Below are 11646 nucleotides of genomic sequence, written 5' to 3' on the forward strand. Positions count from 1 at the left end.
ATTGGATGAAAGGTTTAGCATTGGGAAACACTTTTTGAAATATAAAAAGGGCATTTCATATACAACTATATAGAGCAGACCAAGATGAGGGATACATGAGGAGGAAAGAGGGACAGAGGGGCTTTGTTCCAACTCAGGGACAGTCCCTTGAAGTCAGGGACAGTTGGGAGCTATGAAGCAAGGTAATTATAAAAAGGACTGTTTTTATCTGGATGTAGAACATTTTTGCAACACCTGCTGCTTATCTTGCACTTAGACCCCTTTCACACTGGGGCACTTTTCAGACATTTTAGCGCTAAAAATAGCACCTGAAAAGCACCTCACAAGCCACCCCAGTGTGAAACCCTGAGTGCTTTCACACTGGGGTGATGCGCTTGCAGGATAGGAAAAAAGTAATGCAAGCAGCATCTTTGGGGCAATGTGGGAGTAGTGTATACACCGCTCCCAAAACGCCCTGTCCATTGAAATGAATGGGCAGCGCTGCCAAAGTGCCTGCAAAGCTCTTTGGCAGCACTGCAACATGGGCGCTAATAACCCTTTCTTTGGCTGCTAGGGGGATTAAAGGGGCCCCTCTAGTGGCCAAAAAGTGCCACTATAACAGCAGTAAAGTGCTGCTAAACTAGCGGCACTTTACTGCTAACGCCTGCTCTGCCCCAGTTTGAAAGAGGTCTTAGAGAAACTTTCTTGTCTCTTTTTTCCTGTAATAAAAAATACTTTTGGATATGTCTTTAGATTTCTATACAATATAAAATTTTGTGGTGAAGTGTGTACATTCTATTTTTTAACCGCATTTCGCTCTTTAGAATATCAACTTTATATCACTAGTGATGGTTACTCCCCACCACTATCAGAAACTGCTGCAGCTAGGCACTTTTAACCCCTTTTGGGATGGTAGAAGGAGATCTGCTGTTATGAAAGGACCCTATCAACGAGGGTGATCATTATTGTTGGGTCACTAATGATCACCCTCGTTGACAGGGTCCTTTCATAGGCACTACGGCATGAAGTATCATGAACATTGCAAATTGCCTGTGACAGATGACCCAGAGCCCCGCTTCATTAATGATGAGCAAAATGAATTAAATTGAATTCACTTAGATCAGTGGTCTCCAAACTGTGGCCCACAGGCCATATGCGGCCCTTTGCATGCCTTTTATCAAGCCCTTGGGGGACTATTCCTCATATAGATACAAGGCAATATATTCTTCCCACTGACACCAACGATTTTTCCTTCCACAGACATCAATGATGGGACATTTTTCCTTCCACTGACACCATTGATGCTGCACTATTCTTCCCACTGACACAAATGATGGGGCACTATTCCTCCCATTGACACCACTGATGGGGCACTATAGCTTCCATTGAAACAAATGATGGGGCACTATTGCCCCTACTAATTCCAATGATGGGGCACTATTCCTTCCATTAAAACAAATGATGGGGTACTATTGCTCCCACTAATACCAATGATGGGGCACTATTCCTCCCCCTGTGAACCATGTAGTTTTGTTAGTCCCACTGACATTGGGGCAATTTCTACTTCCACTGTCCACTTAAAATCTGAAGGACGGTAAACTAGCCCTTTGTTTGAAAAGTTTGGAGACCTTTGACTTAGATCATCATTAATCCAAATTGCAGTGGGAGGGAAAAAAAGACAGAAAGAAAATACAACAGGGGACAGACAAACAAATACAATATTTTTGGTTTGAGGGATGCCTTAAACCTGTACATGGTGTTAATGAACCAGGAGAGCTTTCAGGGACAACCTTAGTGATAGTGTGCTTTGACAGTATATTGCTGGCTTTGGAATTAAATTATTTTTGTCTTTTAAAATTTACTTTGCTTGCAGACAGTCGCAGCACCTCAGTCTACTACTGTGTGAATTAATGCACATTGGTTTAAAAACAGGCTTTTTTAGATAGTGGCAGGGCAAGTGTGTTCATTACGTGGTACTAAGCCTGCTATGACCGAAAGGAGTAGCAGTTTTTTTTGATGTCAGAAAAAAGGCAGCATTGCTGATGTGCTCTACTCATCCTCCTCTACTAATTTCTTAAAACTGACTACAAATGGAGCTGGCAGAACAGATCAAGCACTTAATATATGTCTTGTTGTAGGAGTAGAGAGGAGCTGCTGGTTTAGTTCAAACGCATATTGAGACTAAATTTTATCTTTCAAAGCTGAACCTCCAGATTCAGTGGGAAGTGATAGGTTTAGCAGCGGTATTACTAATAACGCTAAATGTTACAGGTTCCTGCTCAGAGCTACTAGTTGTTATGGAGCTGGTGCCTGCTGGCATCCTAACAACCTGTGATGCTGTAAAAAAGCAAAGGCTTAATTAGGAGAGCATAAAAGTGCCGGAAGAAGCTGAAGGTCATTTAAGAGCAGGGGCTCTTTGCAGTGGACAGCAGGGAGTGGCTGCTAAAAAAAAGTTGCAAAAAAGTACCACTATAACCAATAGGGATGGCAAATCTACCTGAGTTTGATTCATGGGGTGTCATTTGTAGTTACAGAGTAGTTACTTTGTGCTTTAATAACAAATTCAGATATCCATAAAATAGTATAGGATATGAAAAATATTACACATTTGCCAACTCTATATAGCGACATCTAGAAGCCAGGCATATGACTACGACATACTGAAACTATATATTCCTATAAAAATTAAACAGGAGCCCAGAATGCATGCACGGGCTCTGCCCATAATTCTTTTATACACAGCCTCTTTGGTAGTATTTCACTGAATTGGCGACTGAGTTCAAGACTTTCAGAAAGCCTTGACTATATTTTTTATACACTGCAGCTATATTTATGTTGTCATTATGTAATATAGTATCAGCAGTGGCGGCCCGTCCATAGGGGGCACCCGGGTGCCGCCCCCCCCCCTTCTGTGTAGTCACACAAAAAAAAAAAAGTTTAAAACTGCTCCTTTAAAAAAAAAACGCAGGAGAGGAGCGGAGAACACCGGAGAGGAGCACACAGTCATCAAGGTAAGTGCTGATGCTCCCATGGAGAAGGGGGGTGGAGGGGGACGGTTTAGGTGGAACTGGCTAGCTGTTGCTGGGCAAGGAAAAATGCCAAAAGCTTATCACTAAGCACCAGTAATTGGAAGGGTAGAGTGGCTGCAGGCAGGGGAAAACTTATCTTGCATGCAACAGGAGTACCAAGCATGGTGGGGCCTGGCCAGGGTGGAAAAAAGTCTGAACTGCTATAGCAGAGTTGTGCAGTGGATCTGATATGTCTTCTAATATACTGTGTATACAACCAGGGCTCCCAGCACTGCATCCTACTGTCATCCTCCACAGGTCAGTGTTCTCCCTCTCCCTCTCACCCTCTCTCTCTCTCTCTCTATCTGTATCTATATCTATATAGCTATCTATATGTATATCTGTCTGTCTATCTATCTGTATATCTATCTATCTATCTGTCTGTATATCTATCTGTCTATCTATCTATCTATCTATCTATCTGTCTGTATATCTATCTGTCTGTCTGTCTGTCTGTTTATCTATCTATCTATCTCTATGTATATCTATCTATCTGTATGTATATCTATCTATCTATCTATCTATCTGTATGTATATCTATCTATCTATCTGTGTATCTATCTATCTATCTATCTATCTATCTATCTATCTATCTATCTATCTATCTATCTATCTATCTATCTATCTATCTGTCTGTCTGTCTGTCTGTCTGTCTGTCTGTCTGTCTGTCTGTCTGTCTGTCTGTCTGTCTGTCTGTCTGTCTGTCTATCTGTCTATCTGTATGTATATCTATCTGTATATCTATCTATCTATCTATCTATCTATCTATCTATCTATCTATCTATCTATCTATCTATCTATCTATCTATCTATCTATCTATCTATATGTATATATATCTATCTGTCTGTCTATCTGTCTGTATGTATATCTATCTATCTGTCTGTCTGTATATCTATCTATATGTATATCTATCTGTCTGTCTATCTATATGTATATCTATCTATCTGTATGTCTATCTATCTATCTGTCTATCTATCTCTCTATCTCTCTATCTCTCTATCTATCTCTCTATCTATCTATCTATCTCTCTATCTATCTATCTATCTATCTATCTATCTATCTATCTATCTATCTATCTATCTATCTATCTATCTATCTATCTCTATATCTACCTATCTATCTGTACAGTGGTGTGAAAAAGTGTTTGCCCCCTTCCTCATTTCCTGTTCCTTTGCATGTTTGTCACACTTAAGTGTTTCGGAACATCAAACCAATTTAAACAATAGCAAAAGATAGATAAGATTGCGCTATGGACAAATTCCACCCGTTCGCCACACAGGCAAGGGGAAAAAAAGAATATATATATAATGTAATATGGTGAAATATAGATAAATTAAAAATAAATAAAAATAAATTATAGATTAAACTAAAGGGGTTAAAGCTGCCTGTGCTTGAGACCTGTCCCTAAGAGTAGGAATAGGTTAGAAATCTAAAATATAAATTAAGCTTTGGCGCTAAAACCTTTTTGTGCACTGTGAATACTAAAATCATATATAAGTGTAAGATGATCTATTATCTCTGCTGGTGCTCTGAAGAATATTAAAACAAATTGCGGTGGAAACCTCTTAAAACCACTATATACGTGATAAAAATGCGTGAAAAAAGAAAAGAGGATGTGTGTCTGTTGATTTACACCTCAAAAAATGCACATATGTATTGGAAAAAGTGGTGAATCGATCATATAAAAACAATTCTACTGTGCTCGATAAACATACATAAACCAATATCTGAAAAATCATATGCAAATATGTTCAAAGTACCCAAAAAAATAATAATAATAGTAACAAAAAATCTTATAATGTCCAACGGAAATTTTCAAAGTCGCATCAACCAGTTGCTGCAAAAACGCATGGAACTTTCATCAAATGAGGAAGGTAGAGTAAAGTGACTAGTGCAGAAGGGTTAAATACATTCCTCTCCGGTGCGCCACTCTGTGTTAGGCAAAAGGTATGTATATGTGCTCACCAGACAAAAAACCCTCAATGGGTTAATCGGGCAGCCACAGTATGAGCCATTGTGCAGCTTTCTTTGGGCTCTGCTTCTGCTATGCTGGGGAGATGCTTTACACTTTTCCTTCCACAAGTGGTCCGTTTAGCAATTATACATGAAGGGAAACAGAAGTACAAACATAGTGCAATACTGTTGTTTGAACGTTTTTTTATGTTTATTAAGAAGTCAGGTTACTCACAATATCCAAAGAGACAAAATCGCTTTCAAATTAGCCGCGCCGGCGTTACTGCTTGTATGCCAGTGTAAGGTGCACGTTCTAGGCCACGCCCTACGCGTTTCGTCAGAGCGACGTCATCTGGAGCGGCCATATTGGTGCACCCTCACGTTTATGTAGGGTGCAGTGCTCTTCTGCGCTTGCGCGAGTGTATCAGCGCCATCTTTACTATGGGAATGCCCTATACGAGCCGCTATGTATCTATTACATACTGTGTGCTCGTCTTGCGACAGCACAAACATGGAAAGACTATTTTATTACTGTGGACACAGGATATGTTATGTTCTGTGGTGTGTTCACTTATGTCAATCCAAATGAAAACGTTTCTTTATGCATATTATTGCGGACTCAGGGCATGACAAATTATTAAGCTATAGAGCACCGCAACCTGCATATCACATTCCGGTATGTTATAAAAGGCTATTGACAGCTATACATGACATGTATATAAAAAATATATATAAAAATTATCGTAAAAAGATCTTTTTATATAAAATAGAAAAAAATATAGTAAAAATAAAAGACATTCATTTATGTGTACATAGAACTATATTGGTAAAAACAATAATAATTTTTCTACCACCCATGACCCTTGCTAACCTATCAAAATGCAGGGTTTTTATCTGTATTTTTAAAATGTGGATCATGGTTGTAGTTGCTGAGAAACAAATTGCATCAAATTGTATACTCACTTCCCTGGTATATGAATATACTCCAGGGGGAAAGAAAAATATTGGGATAAAATAAAATAAAATGGAGGAAAAAAAAAAAAAGGGAAGGGGAAAATAGGTAAATGGAACAAACTGGAAATATGAGTGTATGTGTACATATGTATACTTTTATGTCTGCACTTCCCTGTAATACAAATCAGGAGGGTAATTACAAATAAAATAAAAGGAGTATGTTGTGAGGGAGTCTGTTCTTAAAATCATTTTCAAAAACATTTTTAAAAACATTTTCTAAACATTATTTAAAACTTTTTCTACAAACGACAATCAGGGTGAGAACGTGTGGTAAAAAGAAGGAACTGACCGTAAGGATAAATGGGAAACGAAGGCCAATATGTGTGTATATATACTGTTTTCATTTGGAAATATGAATGTATAACTTCAGATAGTGTATATGGGCTCTCTTATGGGGGCCAGAGCTCTTTGAGTGGGTCTTTGTATTATAATGCCACAGTTTTTTGGGGGAACACCCTTAGATACTGGTCGAATATTATACTATACTCTTTGAAGGTGTGGATGGTCCTGCCTTGAGTAGGTGATGTGATACCCTTCAGATCCAGAAACGAAACCAAATGGATATACAATTTGGATACCCTTCAGATCCAGAAACGAAACCAAATGGATATACAATTTGGATACCCTTCAGATCCAGAAACGAAACCAAATGGATATACAATTTGGATACCCTTCAGATCCAGAAACGAAACCAAATGGATATACAATTTGGATACCCTTCAGATCCAGAAACGAAACCAAATGGATATACAATTTGGATACCCTTCAGCCACAGGGAATGAATGTAGAGTTGGATTTAAATTGTTTTCTGACTAATTTTTAAAACCCGTCAAGTCCCCACTCTAAAATACACATCACCTACTCAAGGCAGGACCATCCACACCTTCAAAGAGTATAGTATAATATTCGACCAGTATCTAAGGGTGTTCCCCCAAAAAACTGTGGCATTATAATACAAAGACCCACTCAAAGAGCTCTGGCCCCCATAAGAGAGCCCATATACACTATCTGAAGTTATACATTCATATTTCCAAATGAAAACAGTATATATACACACATATTGGCCTTCGTTTCCCATTTATCCTTACGGTCAGTTCCTTCTTTTTACCACACGTTCTCACCCTGATTGTCGTTTGTAGAAAAAGTTTTAAATAATGTTTAGAAAATGTTTTTAAAAATGTTTTTGAAAATGATTTTAAGAACAGACTCCCTCACAACATACTCCTTTTATTTTATTTGTAATTACCCTCCTGATTTGTATTACAGGGAAGTGCAGACATAAAAGTATACATATGTACACATACACTCATATTTCCAGTTTGTTCCATTTACCTATTTTCCCCTTCCCTTTTTTTTTTTTTTTTTTTTTTTTTTTTTTTTCCTCCATTTTATTTTATTTTATCCCAATATTTTTCTTTCCCCCTGGAGTATATTCATATACCAGGGAAGTGAGTATACAATTTGATGCAATTTGTTTCTCAGCAACTACAACCATGATCCACATTTTAAAAATACAGATAAAAACCCTGCATTTTGATAGGTTAGCAAGGGTCATGGGTGGTTAGAAAAATTATTATTGTTTTTACCAATATAGTTCTATGTACACATAAATGAATGTCTTTTATTTTTACTATATTTTTTTCTATTTTATATAAAAAGATCTTTTTACGATAATTTTTATATATATTTTTTATATACATGTCATGTATAGCTGTCAATAGCCTTTTATAACATACCGGAATGTGATATGCAGGTTGCGGTGCTCTATAGCTTAATAATTTGTCATGCCCTGAGTCCGCAATAATATGCATAAAGAAACGTTTTCATTTGGATTGACATAAGTGAACACACCACAGAACATAACATATCCTGTGTCCACAGTAATAAAATAGTCTTTCCATGTTTGTGCTGTCGCAAGACGAGCACACAGTATGTAATAGATACATAGCGGCTCGTATAGGGCATTCCCATAGTAAAGATGGCGCTGATACACTCGCGCAAGCGCAGAAGAGCACTGCACCCTACCTAAACGTGAGGGTGCACCAATATGGCCGCTCCAGATGACGTCGCTCTGACGAAACGCGTAGGGCGTGGCCTAGAACGTGCACCTTACACTGGCATACAAGCAGTAACGCCGGCGCGGCTAATTTGAAAGCGATTTTGTCTCTTTGGATATTGTGAGTAACCTGACTTCTTAATAAACATAAAAAAACGTTCAAACAACAGTATTGCACTATGTTTGTACTTCTGTTTCCCTTCATGTATAATTGCTAAACGGACCACTTGTGGAAGGAAAAGTGTAAAGCATCTCCCCAGCATAGCAGAAGCAGAGCCCAAAGAAAGCTGCACAGTGGCTCATACTGTGGCTGCCCGATTAACCCATTGAGGGTTTTTTGTCTGGTGAGCACATATACATACCTTTTGCCTAACACAGAGTGGCGCACCGGAGAGGAATGTATTTAACCCTTCTGCACTAGTCACTTTACTCTACCTTCCTCATTTGATGAAAGTTCCATGCGTTTTTGCAGCAACTGGTTGATGCGACTTTGAAAATTTCCGTTGGACATTATAAGATTTTTTGTTACTATTATTATTATTTTTTTGGGTACTTTGAACATATTTGCATATGATTTTTCAGATATTGGTTTATGTATGTTTATCGAGCACAGTAGAATTGTTTTTATATGATCGATTCACCACTTTTTCCAATACATATGTGCATTTTTTGAGGTGTAAATCAACAGACACACATCCTCTTTTCTTTTTTCACGCATTTTTATCACGTATATAGTGGTTTTAAGAGGTTTCCACCGCAATTTGTTTTAATATTCTTCAGAGCACCAGCAGAGATAATAGATCATCTTACACTTATATATGATTTTAGTATTCACAGTGCACAAAAAGGTTTTAGCGCCAAAGCTTAATTTATATTTCAATTTAAACAATAGTCAAGGAAAACACAAAATGCAATTTGTAAATGAAGGTGTTTATTATTAAAGGTGAAAAGAAATCCAAACCATCATGGCCCTGTGTGAAAACGTGATTGCCCCCTAAACCTAATAACTGGTTGGGCCACCCTTAGCAGCAACAACTGCAACCAAGCGTTTGCGATAACGTGCAATGAGGCTTTTACAGCGTCCTGGAGGAATTTTGGCCCACTCATCTTTGCAGAATTGACCTAATTCAGTTACATTAGAGGGTTTTCGAGCATGAACGGCCTTTTTAAGGTCATACCACAACATCTCAATAGGATTCAGGTCAGGACTTTGGCTAGGCCACTCCAAAGTCTTCATTTTGTTTTTCTTCAGCCATTCGGTGGTGGACTTGCTGGTGTGTTTAGGATCATTGTCCTGCTGCAGAACCCAAGTTCGTTTCAGCTTGAGTACACGAACAGATGGTCGGACATTCTCCTTCAGGATCTCTTGGTAGACAGCAGAATTCATAGTTCCTTTTATCACGGCAAGTCTTCCAGGTCCTGAAGCAGCAAAACAGCCCCAGACCATCACACTACCACCACCATATTTTACTGTTGGTATAATGTTCTTTTTATGAAATGCAGTGTTCCTTCTACGCCAGATATACTTGGACACACACCTTCCAAAGAGTTCCACTTTTGTCTCATCGGTCCACAGAATGTTGTCCCAAAAGTCTTGGGGATCATCAAGATGTGTTGTGGAGAAATTGAGACGAGCTTTGATGTTCTTTTTGCCCAATCTTTTCCTGATGGTGGAGGCATGAACGCTGACCTTAACTGAGGCAAGTGAGGCCTGCAGTTCCTTGGACGTTGTTGTGGGGTCTTTTGTGACCTCTTGGATGAGTCGTCGCTGCGCTCTTGGGGTAATTTTGGGCGGCCGGACACTCCTGGGAAGGTTCACCACTGTTCCATGTCTTCGCCATTTGTGGATAATGGCTCTCACTGTGGTTCGCTGGATTCCCAAAGCTTTGGAAATGGCTTTATAACCCTTTCCAGACTGATAGATCTCAATTACTTTCTTTCTCAATTGTTCCTGAATTTCTTTGGGTCTCGGCATGATGTGTAGCTTTTAAGGATCTTCTGGTGGACCTTACTGTGTCAAGCAGCTCCTATTTAAGTGATGCCTTGATTGTGAACAGGTGTGGCAATAATCAGGCCTGGGTGTGGCTAGAGAAATTGAACTCAGGTGTGGACAACCACAGTTATAGTATGTTTTAACAAGGGGGGCAATCACTTTTTCACACAGGGCCATGATGGTTTGGATTTTTTTTCACCTTTAATAATAAACACCTTCATTTACAAATTGCATTTTGTGTTTACTTGTGTTGTCCTTGACTATTGTTTAAATTGGTTTGATGTTCCGAAACACTTAAGTGTGACAAACATGCAAAGGAACAGGAAATGAGGAAGGGGGCAAACACTTTTTCACACCACTGTATATCTATCTATCTCTATGTATATCTATCTGTCCATCCGTCCGTCTGTCTGTATATCTATCTATGTATATCTATTTATCTGTTTAACTGCATATCTACCTGTCTGTATGTCTATCTTATGTATATCTGTCTATTTGTCTATCCGTCTGTCCTATCCAATCTATCCCTCTGTCTTTCTGTCTATAGGCCCCATCACAGCAAGTGACGTTGGGGGGGGTTGGTTGTGGTTTTTTTGCGCCACCCTAAAAAAATGGAGCACCAGCCGCCACTGAGTATCAGTAACTACAACCTGAAGTACCTCAACTTAACATAATTTTAATAGACTTTCTTTATAACATTCCCATTTCTTTGACGTATGCCCTGTAATTGTTACAAGACTTCTGATTAGGATGTATATATGGGCAAAATAAAACCAAAATATATTCAGTACATCTTTGCAATATACATTTCCCCTATGTTTTGCCTCTTTAAAAAAAAGCTGCAATTACAGAAAAACACCTAATAATCATGCCAAACACCCAATGAGCTTATAACTTCTTGTGCACTACCTGTTCTGCTGCAATCAAATCTTAAAAAGTATTATTAACCCTGCCCAGCTATGTGGACTACAGAACATCACCCTCTTTGCAGCAGGTAATTGAAAACCCCGAAAAAGAAAATAAATACAGCCACCACATCGAACATCCAAAGATTTACAATATGTTCCATTGTAGTTCTTGGGTTTAAATAGACTTTAATCAAATATAAATGATTTTTATTCTATAATTATGTGCTGCTTTTTCTAATAAGAAAAAAACCTTGGGGCAACACAGGCTCATCAGACTGTTTATGTTCACTCCCATCTTTCTATAAATGCTTTTGATGAATTAATTCTTACACGAAAACTATAATTTGTTTTGATCGATGTAATTTTGATTTGTTAACTTTATAAATTTGCAAATTGGGGATTTATATCGCTAGTTCATATTATTTATGAAAAAAATATTTTTTTAAATAAATGTTTAATACAGGTGCACTAGAATTCACAAATCATTTGTTTTTTAATTTTATTTTTATTTAAGGTGGCACAGCAGTGGGGAGTTAGGGAGAAGAGTTGCTTCTTTGATTTGTTGTGTGAATTGAAGCTTGTACTATTGAGCTGTGTAAACAAATTGCATTTTCCAGAAAAGTGTGTAAAGCCACTTGCTAGCAGAACATAAAAATGCTTAATACTCATATTCA

The sequence above is a fragment of the Lithobates pipiens genome, unplaced genomic scaffold (genome assembly GCF_037356315.1).
Source record: "Lithobates pipiens isolate NorthernLeopardFrog02 unplaced genomic scaffold, aLitPip1_a1.2 Scaffold_16, whole genome shotgun sequence".
NCBI lineage: Eukaryota > Metazoa > Chordata > Amphibia > Anura > Ranidae > Lithobates > Lithobates pipiens.